We start from the raw sequence: 15,148 nt of genomic DNA on the forward strand, positions 1-15,148 counted from the left end.
ATTTTACATTAACAAAACTGGCTTGGAGAGATTTTGTATCTTGACCAGGAGTATACCTTGATTAGCAGTAGAGTTTGGATTCTGATCCAGGTGCTCTAAGAATCGGTGCATGCCCCATAGAAGGCAGACAATGAATAGTTGTTGACTAGCCAGCCAATGGCCTATTCCATGATGAAGTCAGTCAGATATTTCACTGTTTCCAAATGCTCACTGAAGTGGCAGCTACGTAAATGTAAACAAACAGGTAGCAGGATTTGAAAGTAGAGCAGAGCCATTCTGTTTCTTCCCTAGTGGTTTAGAACCAAAGGATATTAGGCCTAGCCAGGAAGGAAACATACATAAATCCCACCTAGTCCAGTGGTTTGGTCTCAGGACCTCCTTACACTCTTAAACATGAGTTTTAGTTTATATGCGTTATAGCTAATGATGTTTATCTAGAAATTAAAACAAATAAAAAAGACATTTTTAAATGTAAAATATTTATATGAAAATAGTACATTTTCCAAAACAAAGCAAACAAACAAACAAAAAAAACCACAAAAAAACAGTGAAAAAAGTGGCAACTACATTCTCACTGTTAATTTGTTGAATTATGTGTTTCGATTAAGATTTACAAAGGTAATCCAGAAAAAGATTTCCAGAAAGAATTGGCAAAGGAAAGAAAAATGAGGTACTTGTGGGTTTTCTTCTTTGATACAACACCAAACCTTGACAAGTGATAGTTTTCTAAAGTTGAGTTACAATGTGAAATCTGATATCGATAAACTTTTTTATGCTCTGTTATATTAAAATCCACTGGTCTAATTATCAATATGAATGGATCTCCACCTATGACTTTGTAACATCATGCATTGGTTATTTGGAAACTATTGGTTCTCCAGATTATGCGGATTTTTCCAAATGTTGATGTGTTTTATTCTGTAACATAGAAAAAAGTCACATTTATTGATATTACTAGTAATTTCATCAATAACCTATTTTAGTTAGTAGGAAGATGTCAAGTGCATAACATTAGATACAAGATTTTCAAAATTTCAATTTTCACTTTAAAACTTGAATTTTCTCGTTGGCACCAAAGACTGTTAGCTATTTTCCTTCAAACGATAGGCTCTTTTGGTTTATTTTTGAGACAATATCCAGGAAAACCTAAGTCTGAATGACTGTAGTTTGTCACTCATTCTTTTAAATAGAAATGCTGTTCCATGCAAAGAGCTGATAGCTCAGCTTTTAGTTCAAACAATCATACTGGTGCATTCTTAGAGACAGCCATTGCATTTTGGAATTCAGCAGAAGTGCTTCATACATACTTACTATTTCATTACATAGAATATTAAAAAGATGTGTACTCAAGGACTGAAATTCAATAAAATTAATAATTTTTAATGCATTAAGAACAGTCTTAGTGATATTCTTTTTCCTCCCTTTTTCTGCGGGTACCTGGTGGTGAAAAGTATGACTATCAGCATATTTCAGTGCCATTGTCTTGATACTTGTTAAAACTCCAGCCATTGTTGCCAACTATTGCTTTTGCACCTTTGGCACAAATGTCAACACGTTGAAAAAGGCTCATCGCATCTTGGTAGTATTATGAACTTGCCGACCCTTGAAAAGGTCTTGAGACCCCTTATGCGTTTGTAGGCATTGAGAGCTACTCATCTTTCCGTTCTTTCATTTCATAGGAAAGGAGAGCTGGAAGAGACTTACCCAAGAAAACAGCACTAGTTAGTGGCAGAGCTGGGTCAAGAACCCAGTTATTACTGCATTCCTCTTTTGTCTTTTTTTCCTTTTGGTTTCCTATTTTAGTGTTAGGAATTTCAAGGTAGATGTTTTTGAACTTCTCTTGCGAATATGGTGATACCAACTATATTTAAACTTACTAATAAAGTGTTCTGTATTTTTTGTGTATTAAACCCTTTGCGTATTTTCCCTACTGTGCATTCACCACTGTGCCTCTGCTTTTCAATAGTAACCACTGCTGCCTCTTTAAACAGAACATGCTTTGTCTTAGCCAAGGCACAGAAGTTGAAGGAGGAGTTAACCGCTTGTTCATATTCTGGTTTAGAATTCCAGTTTTGTGGGGAAGAAGAATCAGCGAGTTTGGGTTGAAGCAGCGACTTTCTTCTTCAACTAGACTAGTTAAAAGTCACAGGAAGGGAAATTGTATGCACAGCCGTTACCTTTCATATCACTACAAGTTATCTTACTAGACCACTGCCCCCCCATCCCCCACTGCCCAATTCTTTATTAAAGCTCCCTTCTCTCTCTATCTCTCTGTCTCCTTTTCTATGGGAGAGAGGGAGATTGTTCAATAAAAATGACTCCTAACTTTGCTTTTGCTTATGTTAGTATTTTATGTGATTTATTTTCTTTTATAAATATTGGTCATACTGTTAAATTGTAATGAAGAATGCTGAGAAAGTTAGCAGAACTGGACCCAGATATTATGTTTTCCCTTTAATACCTTTCTCCTATTTTTGAGTAGCTATTTGTGGGATTAGGCCTTGAGAGAGGTTGCAATGTACGTAAATCTGGCAAACCTCGAGAGTAGGCTTACAGACTCTCAAATGTGTTGTTGTCTTATTTTCAAATAAGTTGGGTGTTCTTTTGCAAGATCTCTCTTTTTTTTTTTTTTCCTATTTCTCATTAAACATTTGATTGCTTTTTCTCACTTGTGAGCTTTTTGAGTTAAACTCTGTTTTCTAACAGTCTTCTGATTCTTTTTCCGTGTCTGTCTTGGTTACCCAAAAGTGAGATCGGATTTTCCCTTTGGTCACCTCTGTGTATTAGCTCTTCCCTAAACCTGGGCCATTGGTGACTTTTTTCTGCAAATCTTTTTCTTGTCATTAGTTACCTGCCAACCATTTTGTATTTTTAAATTTATTTCTTAGACATCTAGTTATGATTTTTCCTTGCTGTTTATTAGACCTGCAAATTGCCTAGCAGCAGTTCTGTTTTAACTCTTTGAAATGTGTTTTCTGTCTCCTTGTCTAAACTTCTGGAGCATGCGGACTGTCCTGTGCTTGGTGCATCGTAGGTGCTCCGTGGATGTACTGAATGAATGTTATGTTTATTCAGGGGTTTCTTCTTCAAAGGACATTCTTCAAATTTTTGTCTAGAGATCTGAGCTGTTGTTTATCTCTCAATATTGAGCAGCTAAATCTCCAAAACACACAACTGCAATGGTCCATGTTTTAATGCAGACTCCCACTGCCAGGATGTCACACATGCCTTCCCTGACAGATGGCCATTTAGCCTCTACTTGAACATTTCCAATTCTTTGTGAGGCAATTTGTTCTATTGCTGGACAGCTTCAAGTTTAAAGTTCTCCTTTGCTTTGCTCTAAAGTTAGAGTTTCCATCATCTCATCCCTAATAGTTCTAGCACTGCATATTTTGTAAAAGTATAATATGGCTTATACACGACACATCCTCAGATTCTTGAAGATGGCTTTAATTCCCCAGCCACTTCCTCCTTCAGTCTTTTTCTTGATACCTAAACATCCCAGGACTTAAAAAAGTTTATATTTTTTTTGCCTTCCCTATTTCCACATCACTCTCTGGATTGCCATCATGCCATTTAACTCTAAAGTTCTTATTCCAGCCCACTTATTTTCTCTTAGATCCTGGGAACAGTATGAGTTTGTGAGTCTTAAAAGCTGGGATATAAATACTAGCATCAAAACTTGCTAGATGTGTGACCTCGATCAGATTAATCTTTCTAAGCCTTGGTTTACTCAGATGTGAAATGGATATAATAATAACTTCTAAGAATATTTTTAAGGATTAAAGAATATAAAATGCTTAGCTCAGTTACAGAAGTGTAGTGTTTAATTAATATTACTTTGATTTTGACTAACTCTTTATTCTTTGATCTATCTGATGATTTTCCTTTTTTATACACATGACTTGGTTTTTAGAATTCATTATTTCATTTTCTCCTCCCTCTCTTTCTCTCTTTCTCCCTCTTAGGTTTTATTCATACCCATAATCTTGAAAAAAATCATATTTTTTCTGGATTTGTTTCTCCCTTTATTTTGTAATTTTGTATCTATAATTTAACATGGTTTTCTTGATAAATAATATTTTTCTCTACATAAATTTTCTCAACTTCTGCCTACATTTCTATTCATAAGTTCAGCCTTTATTATTCTTTCTGTAAAAAACATTTCTCCTTTATTGGGTTAAGGATGACTGGGTCATTGCAGGTTACTTAACTCCTCACTGGACCCCTCAATATTCAGTAGCTTTTAGAATCATTTAATTGAACAATATTTTTTTTAAATTAACTGTTTAATTAATTTCAATCCAACCGACATTTACCAAGCACTTCTAATATGACATGCATTGAGTTAAATGCTATAGGAATTATACAGAATGCTTTTTTCATTCATTTATGCATTCATTCAATAAACATTTTCTTGAGTACCTACTAAGGACAGATTCTGGATTTGGGATTTGTATTAAAGAAACTGAGTTTGACAAGGTTTCTCTTCTCAAGGCACACAAATAAAAGTGACAAGACAGTGTGGTAATTTTAGTGGATCTAGATATGAAAACAGGCATTAAGGTAGTCTTTAGAAAGGCTGCTTCAACAAACCGTTCTGGGTCGGGAAAAGCTTCACAGCAGAGGAGATGCTTAAAGGTTAAGTAGAGGCTCAGAATCCACTGGAAAAATAAGACCCATATTAGGGTTTGGTTATATTTGGTTGTAAAGGCATTTTTGTGAAAACCAACTTCTAAGTTCCATGTGTTACACTAGACTCCACCTCCTCCCATCCCTAATTGCATGTATGCAACGTTTTTTGTTCTTCTGTTTAGTTTAGGGGCCTTAGAACCAGTAGAAGAACTGAAAATAAGTGTGATATTATAGACTTGCTTTTGAGACTTAATTATTGCATGAATCCATATATTCATAATCCAAAGTAGGAATAATAACATATATACATAAGAATAATCTCACGGTGGTAGGACACATTAGGAAGTCTTTCTCTTTCATTTACTTCTTATAGAACAACTTAGTGCCTGAGTGTCTTAAGCACTGTTACTGATAGCTATTAGCATAAGAATTAGCACTGAATAATTATGTATGGAGAATTTGCAAAGAATTTTTTCTCTCTCTATTCCAAAGTAATCATGCTGTATTTTCCGATTTTATTTAGAACACAAGATCAGGTCTGCCCATAACCAGGTATATAGGAAAGAGTTCCTTTACCATTCTTTGCATCGGCTTTGTCACTTGTTAAATGGGAATACTGCTGCTATTACTAGCAATAACACCGATTGTACCTCACTGTATTGAAGTGAAGAGTAAAATCATTAATCTCTGTGAGAGCATAATACGTATAACTGGTCTCAGATGCAAATACATAATGTACCTTTTGAGTGACCAGATTGCCAGCTCCTTAAGAAAACATGAGTTTAGCTTAATTAATTATTTTTCACCTGTTTCTCCAAATTTTCTGAGGTAGCTTCATGTTTTACTCTCTTCTGTTTACCCCAGAGTGACTGCTGGGAAGTGCTATGTGTTCAGTAAGCACTTTTTGATTGATTTTTAAAAAAGTACTAGTGATATTTTTGCTTAGGATTTCTAAAACCTCTCATTTAATTTCTAGATTATAAGTTCCTTTGATAGAACTCTTATAAATATAACATGAAGAAGTTGCGCATTACCTTTAGGCCAAAGCAATTTACTTTTCAAAAATCTGATTAATTTGAACACAATCAGCCAGGATGTCAGAAGATCTCAGTGGCTCTGATAGATGCTGACAGGTGAGGAAATTAAAATCAGGGAGGGAAGCAATTAAATACTGGCAAACATTACTTTAATGAGACAACCAAATCATTCATAAGCCATGGAATATGTTGTATTCTTGATAAGTATCTTAGGGTGGCAGGTGAGAGAGTGCATTTAAAAATGTTCCTCATATGGGGTTTGATGATGGCAATGGGGGACGTTCCATGTTTGTCATTTAATGCCTTTGGCTTAATCTAATATTTCAATTGCTTTTGGGAACAGATGCTCTAATAATCATGCTTAAGATTATGACATTATTTAATTTAAACAAATCTTAGTATTAAGTAATCCTTTCACCACTATCTTTACCACCATGTAAAACTTACCAAAATACAGAGTCCAGACAAAATAATTATTGGCCTTTTCACAGTAGTTTGGGGATAAGCATGATCAAGACCTGTGAAGAGAAACAGAAAAAATGTATATTTCATACAACTTCTAATTTAAAATATTTGGGAATTATAGTGCTAAGAGCGGGAACCCAGGTCCTCAATTGTCATACAGGTGTTTTCAAGACAACAGTCCCTATTCAGAAAGAACATCTGGGGCAACAGGGCTAAAAATTTACCCTTTTATGTGATTAGTGAGAGTTTTAACAGGTTCTATCATATTTCCCATCTGTGCTATAGTGCTTGTAAAAAGGTGTTAAGAGGCATCTTTACATGGGTCTTAGCGAGTGGTTAGAATTTTTGTTCATAACATTAGAATCATCATCCTAGAATAACGTTGCTTAAAAATTGTCCTAGGGTACAGTGGTTAATTAAAAAGATACCATGGTTTGTGAAAGCTTCTTGAAACAGGTCTCTTTGCTTTTCCATTTCTCATGTCCTTATATTCTTTTCTGCATTTTTCCCCCCCTTATTCCCTATCATTTTCTTTTCCATTCTCTCTCTCTCTTTTTTTTTCCTGGCTTCATTTGTTTTCATCTGTTTTTCCCAAAATACAGTCAAAATGATCAATTATTCTATATTAGTCCTAGCTAGGTTTGGTGAGTCTGGCTTTTGCATAGATTTTAATTAATAGGTTGATGTTTTATAAGTTAGAGTTGATTATACAGGTTTCTTTATTTTTGGTTGTAATTGCTTCTGGGGATGAGAACATTTTTCTTGGGAGAGGATGGGTGGTTTGACAAAGGATGCAGACCTGCCATGTTCTGGATCAGCAGTCATAAAATACACAGAGGCAGCCAAGGATAACTGACTTCATACCAAGATGCTAGAGTGGGATTTGTCAGTTGTCCCAGATGTCTTTATGGGTCTAGTGGAGAAAACTCCATTGCATTAGGAAATACTCAGGAGTTACTGAGGACACATGGTACTCTAATCATGTGAAGACGGCTGGTGAACTTCTTAGCTTGGAAGGCTTCAGCTTTTCTACTGCTTAAGATGCAGACTTACTGATGAAGGTTCCTTCGTGAAAATTTAATGATGCTAACTTCTGTTGTTTCTGTGGCTTGTGTTTTGAGAGCTTGCACAAGGATGTTGCATCTCTGAAACTTCACTGAGGACAGCTGAGAAAGTGTTCATGCTAACCTGCATCAAACATGGTGACACGGCATTAACTCAGTAATGTGTCACCTTCTGGTTAGGCCACAGATGTGAAGTCTTTTCTCCTTTTACTTGTGAGTGAAGTAGGACTCAAGGCTAAATGTGCTTTGGAGCCTTGACAGTTGACTTTTGTGTGATATATAGTCATTTTCCCTTTCCCTCCAACTAGAATACCCCCAAATGGGAGGCTACATTATGTCCTTACTGGTTTTAGTGTCAAGATAGAAGGTTAAATTTTTACCTGTTCCATATTAACCATGTGATCTTTGAAGTTTGGTTTCCTTATTGGTAAAATTAGGGTAAAAAGGTCTCATTGGGGTTATAATGAGGATGATTTGAGATAAAATGCTCATACAATATTTTTCACACTATAAAGATTTTGGTGGCATGTGAAAAGAATTTCTTGTAGGGTATCCTATTGTTCTATTCTAGAATCCCATGTTCTATTCTTAATCTGATTTGAGTCCTGTATGAAAATGGGATATATTACTAAAACTTCCCAGATGTCTTATACTTCTAAATCAATTTATCCATTATATTAAAATAAATTCCTTTGTCGCAGTCCCGTTGGAAGCTCCATCTCTCTGAACCTAAGGCACAATATAGGCACATACTTTAAAAAGACTTGAGATAAACTTGCATGTCTTTCACTTAAGCAGTATCTCTTGCTTTTTGGTGTTGAAGAGATATTTGATTTTAAATTTTGAGGCTTTGCCTTTTGGAATAAAAGTTCTTTGTGCTGTTGTTAGGGAAATCATGTGAGATAGGCATAGATAAATATTGTGGTATTTTCAAACTAGGGGCACAAAATGCCCAGTCCAGAGGTATTCTCTAGCATCGCATGCGTGTAACATCATTCTTTGATCGTATAAACATGGGCTCATAGGAAAAAAATTTACCACTTTGTATATCACCACTGTCCATATCTACAGATAGGACATAATGGAGGAAAATCAAAATAAGTTTAACTGATCTTTGGCTATGAAGTAGATATTATAATCTTCATTTACATGTGAGAAAACTGACTCTCAGAGTTTAAGTAACTTGCCTAAGGCCTTTGGTAAGAGGAAGATAAGTCTGACTGGTTCTAAATCCCACATGTGTGTCCTGCTTCTTCATGTCAGTCAAATAGCTAGTTTTATTTTATTATTCCCTCTTCCACCAAGCCTAGTGGATCAAGTCAATGAGCTGTTTGTGCGTTCCCACCCTAATATTCTAGGAGAGACCACTGGATCAGAGGGTCCAAACTTGTACCCTGCCATGCACTGTAACGTGTAGTCTTAGGCAAGTTACCTGCTTTTTCTAAACTTTAGTTTCCATATGTGTTAAATGAGGACAATAGTACCCATTTCACATGGCATTTGTGAAGTCAGTTGTGAGAAAGATGTTAGTTCCCTTCTCATCTTCCCTATCCCTTTGCGAGCTTCTGTTTCCTTATGAAGTGAGTAGAATAATGTCTTCCTGCTTCTTCACCAGGTTAGTGTGAGGTGAATCAAGATAATGTGAAAATGAAAAAAAGATAATGTGAATGTGAAAATGTTTTGCAAAATAAGAAACTGCTATATAGATATGAGTGTTTATGATTATTTATAAATAAATATACCTTCGTACTTAAGAGTAATTTTTGTCTATTTCATTTACAGACACTAACATTGCAGTTTGCTGAACCTGGTGTCCACTGACCATTCCAAGAGCTATTATCTGAGGTAAGAGGAGATTGTCTTCATATTTATGAAATTCTAATGGGCATCTTAGTCAATAATGTTTAAGGTAGATTTCACTCCCAACAGAAGAAACACAAAGGTATTTTATGAGCACCGAAACCTGAAAAATGGCTAAGAGAGTGAATTGCTCTCTTTTTAATGTCTTCTTAATTTAATTTTTCCTTTCAATTCTTAGCTCTTAGGGTTGAACCAAAAGCACAAAAATATGAGCCACAGGGAAGATTCAGATTTAACCAGTATTTAAGTGTCCATATTATGCCATGTACTAGAATGTTCTTATTGATCGTCTTCTTGTATCCCAGCTAGCATGTGGCAGGAGGGTTTTCTCTCTAGTTTCTTGGTCCTTGAGTGCATTTTCACTACACCGATGTCAGAGTTATCTGACTCTGAAGGGGCCAAACATTACCAGTCTGTTCCATCACTGTCTCTTAGCTGTTCAAAAAAACATCTCAAAAAGACATAATCCAAGGCTACAACCTAAGAATAAGAAAATGAGTTAGAGTTTTTTGAAACTCAGGACCCATAATAATCTGCATTTCACTCTCCTGGGGGATCATTGTGAAAGAGATCAGCCTTTTGGAGAAGAATGCATTCTTCTCCAGTTTGTCAAGAAAATGGAGGCCAGAAAAAAAATTGAAGGAAGCATGCTAGTTGTAAAATTTGCAAAATGTGAGTTTTCTGTTACAGCTAACCAGCTGATGTCTACACTTCCCAGTTAGCTCTGCTATGTAATATGATATCTTTTAGAAGTCTTAGGAAGAAAGAGGTAAAGTAGAAAATACGGTGTTCTCGTAGAATAACTTTGCGGAAGATTTCATATCAACATAAACATAATGCAAACATTTGTTCTGCTGAATATTTTAATAATTCCTTTGGTATGTTATTTCCATGATCTTGAACTTGTAAACATGACTTTAGTTACACAAACCTTTGAAAGAATTGAAGTTCATTGGAAGTGCCCCATATTTGTAGGAGTTAGAAATTTAGAATTAAATGGAAATTATGGTGTTGCATTAATACGGTTTTCAAAGTTAATATTCCCCATACACACTGAATAAAAACACGTCTTGTGCAAACAAGGTGGGTGATGTATGGACTGCGAAACTCCTCTATAATTAGATCAGACACAGCAGCCACCGGTGGTGTTTAGATTTTATTCTCATGACTACAAAAGAGAAGGTTACAAGAAAATTAGTGGCTAAAAATACAGGAATGGCTCCTGCCTGTCATTTGGTCCCTCTCTAGTTCATAAAATGCCCCTGCAAAAGATACCTTTCTAATGTATTTTATGTATTTTCATGGATAAACATATCAGAAAAGAATGTACTGTAGACATGTAGTTTCACAGTTTTTAATAGCTCTGTTAAGCAGAGATCTAACTCGTTCATTTAGAAACTGCAATTATTATATTAATTTTTCTCCAAATGCTCATGTTAAATATTAATAGAATAAACTTTGAAAAGTGGTTAACTATGCCCCCGCCCCCCGCCACCGAAACCCATCTTGAAACTACAAAGAAGAGTTTAAGCAAGGCTTGAAAAATTCATAAAAAATTACTCTTGAGAAAGAGAGATTTCTTATCTATCTAGATCTATCTATCTATCATCTATCTATCTATCTATCTATCTATCTATCTATCTATCTATCTATCTATCTATCATCTATCAATCATCTATCTAATCTATCTTTACCTGTCTGTCTATCTATCATCTATCTATCCTCTATATTTTGCAGGTGGGGGCTGGTGGGGAGAGAAGGATAAAAACTTCTCAAATAATATTTGGAAGGTGGAGAGGTAAATATTCTGGGGACATGCTGTAGAATTTAAAATAATCTTATGGTAATAATTGGTATCAGTGGCAGTAATGAAGAAAGAATAACAGTTTAAATAAATAATTAGACTTGACAGTAGATGTGTCAACAGGTACCCACATAATGAGTGTAATCATTGTTTTTCTCTGCTCTCAATGTTGATCCACTGACTGTGGTGTGTTCCCTGACCCATTTCCAAACCAAATCTATTTAAAGCTGCACTTCATGGAATCTGAAATGGTATACCCTGTTTACTATTTAGAGCTGATACCCAATGTTCTTTAATAGGCAAGATCTGTACTTGAACAAGAACAGACTCTGGCCTCCTGTAGACCGTTGATTATTACTGTTTTCTACAGGGTAAGGGTGATTCATTCGTAAGGATGAATAACACCCAATTAATTCTCATGGACTTGTCTCTATGTTTATTAAAATTTGATGGAAGCAGCCTTAGTCTGCCTTAAGTCAAATTAACTAGTAATTGTTTTCTGAGGTGGAGGTAGTAGTTATAAATTAAATTAGTTATAAATTAAATTATTTTCTTAGTTACCTTGATAAGATATCATTATTTTAGGGAGTTGAGCAGTATGTTTTATATTATGGTATGTGAACCAGAAGTTGTGAGAATCTAATTCTAATCTCGGTTCTCTCTCTGTCACCTTGGGCAAATCACTTTCCTTCTCCAGGATCCATTTCGTCATCTAATGACAGATGGAGTAGGACCAGTTGATCATGGCATTACTTCTAGTCAAATCTTCTATTACCTGTGATTTTATTTCTTAGCCAGTCCTTTCTCTCTCCTGCTGCCACCTTTCCAAAATCATGGCGAAGTCCTATGACTCTATGACAGAGCCTACGTAAAAAGCTATTCTTCTTTTTAGCTTTTGATTCTCTTATATACCGGAAGAGCAGTAAGCGATTTGAATTATACATACACTATGATTGGGCATTTATGCATTTGTCATTCCCTACCTTCAGCAACATTTAGTTTCTGGTTAGAAAGGAAAAAAAAAATCTATCTTCTCCCTATATTTCTCTACTCCATTATTTGGGTCTTAATTTTAGAGTATCTGGTGAACTTATTCACTGTTAACATCAGTCGGTTCCTTTTCTGTTCTGTTGTTTGACTTTTCCAGGTTAAGTCATTGACCTGTAAGGAGAGGTTAGAATGTCAGAACCAGAGGAAACTTTAAGAATCAATCTAGCCAAATTCTCTCATTTCAAAGATGGAGATTTTCGGGGTCAGGGAGGGAATCCAGTTTGTCTAAGGTATGATTAGTTGTAGATCCTGGACTAGAATTCTTTTGACTCCATAGTCTTATCTCTGTTTTAGGAGAGAAATCTTTTTTTCTATCAACTGCCCTTTCTCAACCCAATATTTAAAGGACCATTGTCTTTCAGGTAAAACCAGTGTCAGCACAGGGATGTGAGATGTCCTTAAAACAGAAACAGACTCTAGGCATCTCCATTAATCCAGAGGGGCAGTGGAATAGAGAATTCTGGCAGATTTCTGCTCTGTGTTGACTAGGAGAATGTGGATTCCTCTGCAGTCCTTTCTGTAAGAGATTCCTTGACCCTGACATCGTCACCACTGTTTGCTTCACTGTCTCCTGCTCTTTTCTGATCCAACGAGTGATAGGAAGCTTAGGATGAGCTCCTCGTTGGCTGTTTACCAAGCATAGTAGGAACATTAATAAAAAGAAGACAGATGAATGATTAATAAGCAAGAGGACAGAAGAGTAATGGCCAACATGATGAAATCTGGTTCCAGGTCTGCAATTCCCAGTTGCTGTGCTACACAAGATTAATAATATCTCTCACTGTTTTAGACCTCTCTGCCTTGTTGTTGTGGGACTGGGTTGGGACTGAGAAGCAGCTGGAATGATCTTTGCCAAACTCATGTTTTCAGGACATTTCCAGGTCCAGAGAAGAGAGTAGTAATTATTAATTAGTTAGAGGATAACTTGGAGGTCACTGTATCTAAAGACTTATTTTGGTCTTCCTAATATTGAGACGCAGAGTGTGGAAGTTTTTTACTAAGTCCAAGGTTCGAATTCTGGCTCTAATTCTTTTGCTATGACTTTGGTGAAGGGATGATCTATCTTTGAACCTCGGTTTCTCTATCTATTAGATGGGAGAAGGAGGAGAGTACAATAGCTGAGGGGCAAAGCTTTTCCCAGCCCTGATTTTCATGAGTCTTTGATTTGCCCCAGGTCCCATAGCAAGTTTGCAGCCAAAGCTGGTCTTGAATTCAAACCCCGTTTCTCTGGTTTGGAAGGTATTCCGATAAATTCCACTGCCCATACGTTTTATAAACCATGTTTGCATCTCTCAGCCTTGTTTTATTAAATAACCTTGTTTTCCTCTTGGTTGATAGGTCCTTTTCTGTCAAGAAACTTGCCTAACACCATTGTTCTTAGTTTGTGTGTATGTATGTGTGTATGCGTGTGTGTTCAGTAGTAGGGGAGTGAATTATAAGATATTTGGAAGCTCATATTTGAATCTATTAAATAGAAAATATTCATGTGCATAGAATAGTGTCTGTAATTTCGAGAGTTTTGTAGACCTTCTGAAGAACATACGAATGTTCTAAGTTAAGCAGAAGAAGATTTTCAATGTAGGAAGTCGAAGGTGGCATTTGGGTAACATACATTTCCTGTCGTTCTGGGATTTTTTCCCCACAGTTCACCTATATGTTCTACTCTGGGTGTCACCATATTTATGAGCGTGATTCTGGACTTTTATATGTCTCAAACTGTTGAGATTTAATATTGAGACTTCTATTCTGATTGCTTTATTTGTTCATTCATCCACTCAATCAAATTACTTCTAATGTAGAATCTGTTAAATGCTAGCCATTTTAATACAATATTTCATTCAATCTCATAAAATAGAAAACTATTTTTTCCCATTTTTAATATGCAGCAATTGAGATCAGAAAGGTTGAGTAATTTGCTCAAAGTCATAAAGCTCATAAGTAGCACAGTCTGTATATAAATCTAGATCTGCTCCAAAATAGGTGAGTACCTTGAGATAATACTGAATATGAATAGGAACAATGAAACAATTCTATAAGCCTTAGAAATCAATTATATTATAATTAATTAACTAATTAATTAAATGCTTATCTGGCACCTTAAAGCAGAATAAGAAATGTTGGATGATCGTGCAAAATGCGTTATAAATAACCAATGTTTTTTCTTTCTTTAAAAAACTTCTATCAGGTTAGTAGCCTCAATTTCTTTATTTTTGTAAGTGAGATGAGGAGGAGACAAAGAGTGATTAGGATCATAGTACCCTGCTCATATTGTGAGTTATCAACTGAATTGGAATTTCAATGCTTTGGGGAACCCATTTGTTGTTTTCTCCCTGTTTTATTGAGCGTGGGATTTTTAATAGAGATTGACTTCTGACCATGCATAGATCAGCACAAATGCAGATGTGAGCAGCTAGAATTTGGATTGTGCCAAGACGTAATGACTGCCATATGTGTGAAGCTAATGCTCAGTGCTTAGTGACTCACTGTGAGTAGACTTGGGAGCCATGAGAGTGAAAGCTGGTGTCAGAGATGGAAGAGCTCTCAGAGATTGTCAGGGGCAACACCTTCACCTTACAGGTAGGAAGACTGTGGTGAAACAAGAACCAGATGTCATACCAGCACTCCACAGTAATATCTACTCTGATTTTCTATCTTCTATTGGCTTATACTCACACTGACAGGCAGATAGGCCTGAATTGGGAAAATGTCTTATTAGCTGCGTGACCTTGGATGCATTACTTGATTTCTTTGAGCCTTGGTTTTGTTGTCTGTAAAACGGAAATCGTACTTGACTGACAAAACTGTTGTGATAAGTGATATGTCTTTGTGCTGTTCAATGAATGCACAGAAACATTGTTGATATAATTAATAACCCTCATCATAGCCCAGTGAAACAGGCACAGTTGTTCTGTTTTTACAGATTCTATTTCCTAACTTCATCTTGATAGTTTTTGGGTCTTTGCTTCTCAAAGTTTAGTCTGAAGACCAGGAATATCAACATCTTCTGGGAGCTTGTTAGAAATGCAGACCTCAGGCCACACTTTAGACCTCCTGAATCAGAATCTGCATTTTAACAAGATCCCCAGGTAGTTTGTATACTCATTAGAGTTTGAAAAGCATTGTTTTAGGCCTGAGACCAATTTCAAGGCTATAGGCCGTGGCTTGCTGACAATGACTGGCACACTGCCAGCATTCTGGGCATGCCTTACCCATGCCTTGAGATAGCAGGAGGA

General features: G+C 36.0%; 1 protein-coding gene across 24 annotated transcripts in view; it reads left to right on the forward strand.

The window, feature by feature from the left end:
* Positions 1 to 15,148, forward strand: part of LPP (LIM domain containing preferred translocation partner in lipoma) — a 613,522-nt gene that overhangs the window by 150,208 nt on the left and 448,166 nt on the right. For all 24 annotated transcript variants that reach the window (XM_025042205.1, XM_025042204.1, XM_015599903.2 and 21 more), the window contains one exon: positions 8,984 to 9,046. The gene's annotated coding sequence lies outside the window, so the exon portion shown is untranslated. The remainder of the gene's footprint in view (positions 1 to 8,983; positions 9,047 to 15,148) is intronic.

The sequence above is a fragment of the Pteropus alecto genome, unplaced genomic scaffold (genome assembly GCF_000325575.1).
Source record: "Pteropus alecto unplaced genomic scaffold, ASM32557v1 scaffold88, whole genome shotgun sequence".
NCBI classification, from domain to species: Eukaryota; Metazoa; Chordata; class Mammalia; order Chiroptera; family Pteropodidae; genus Pteropus; species Pteropus alecto.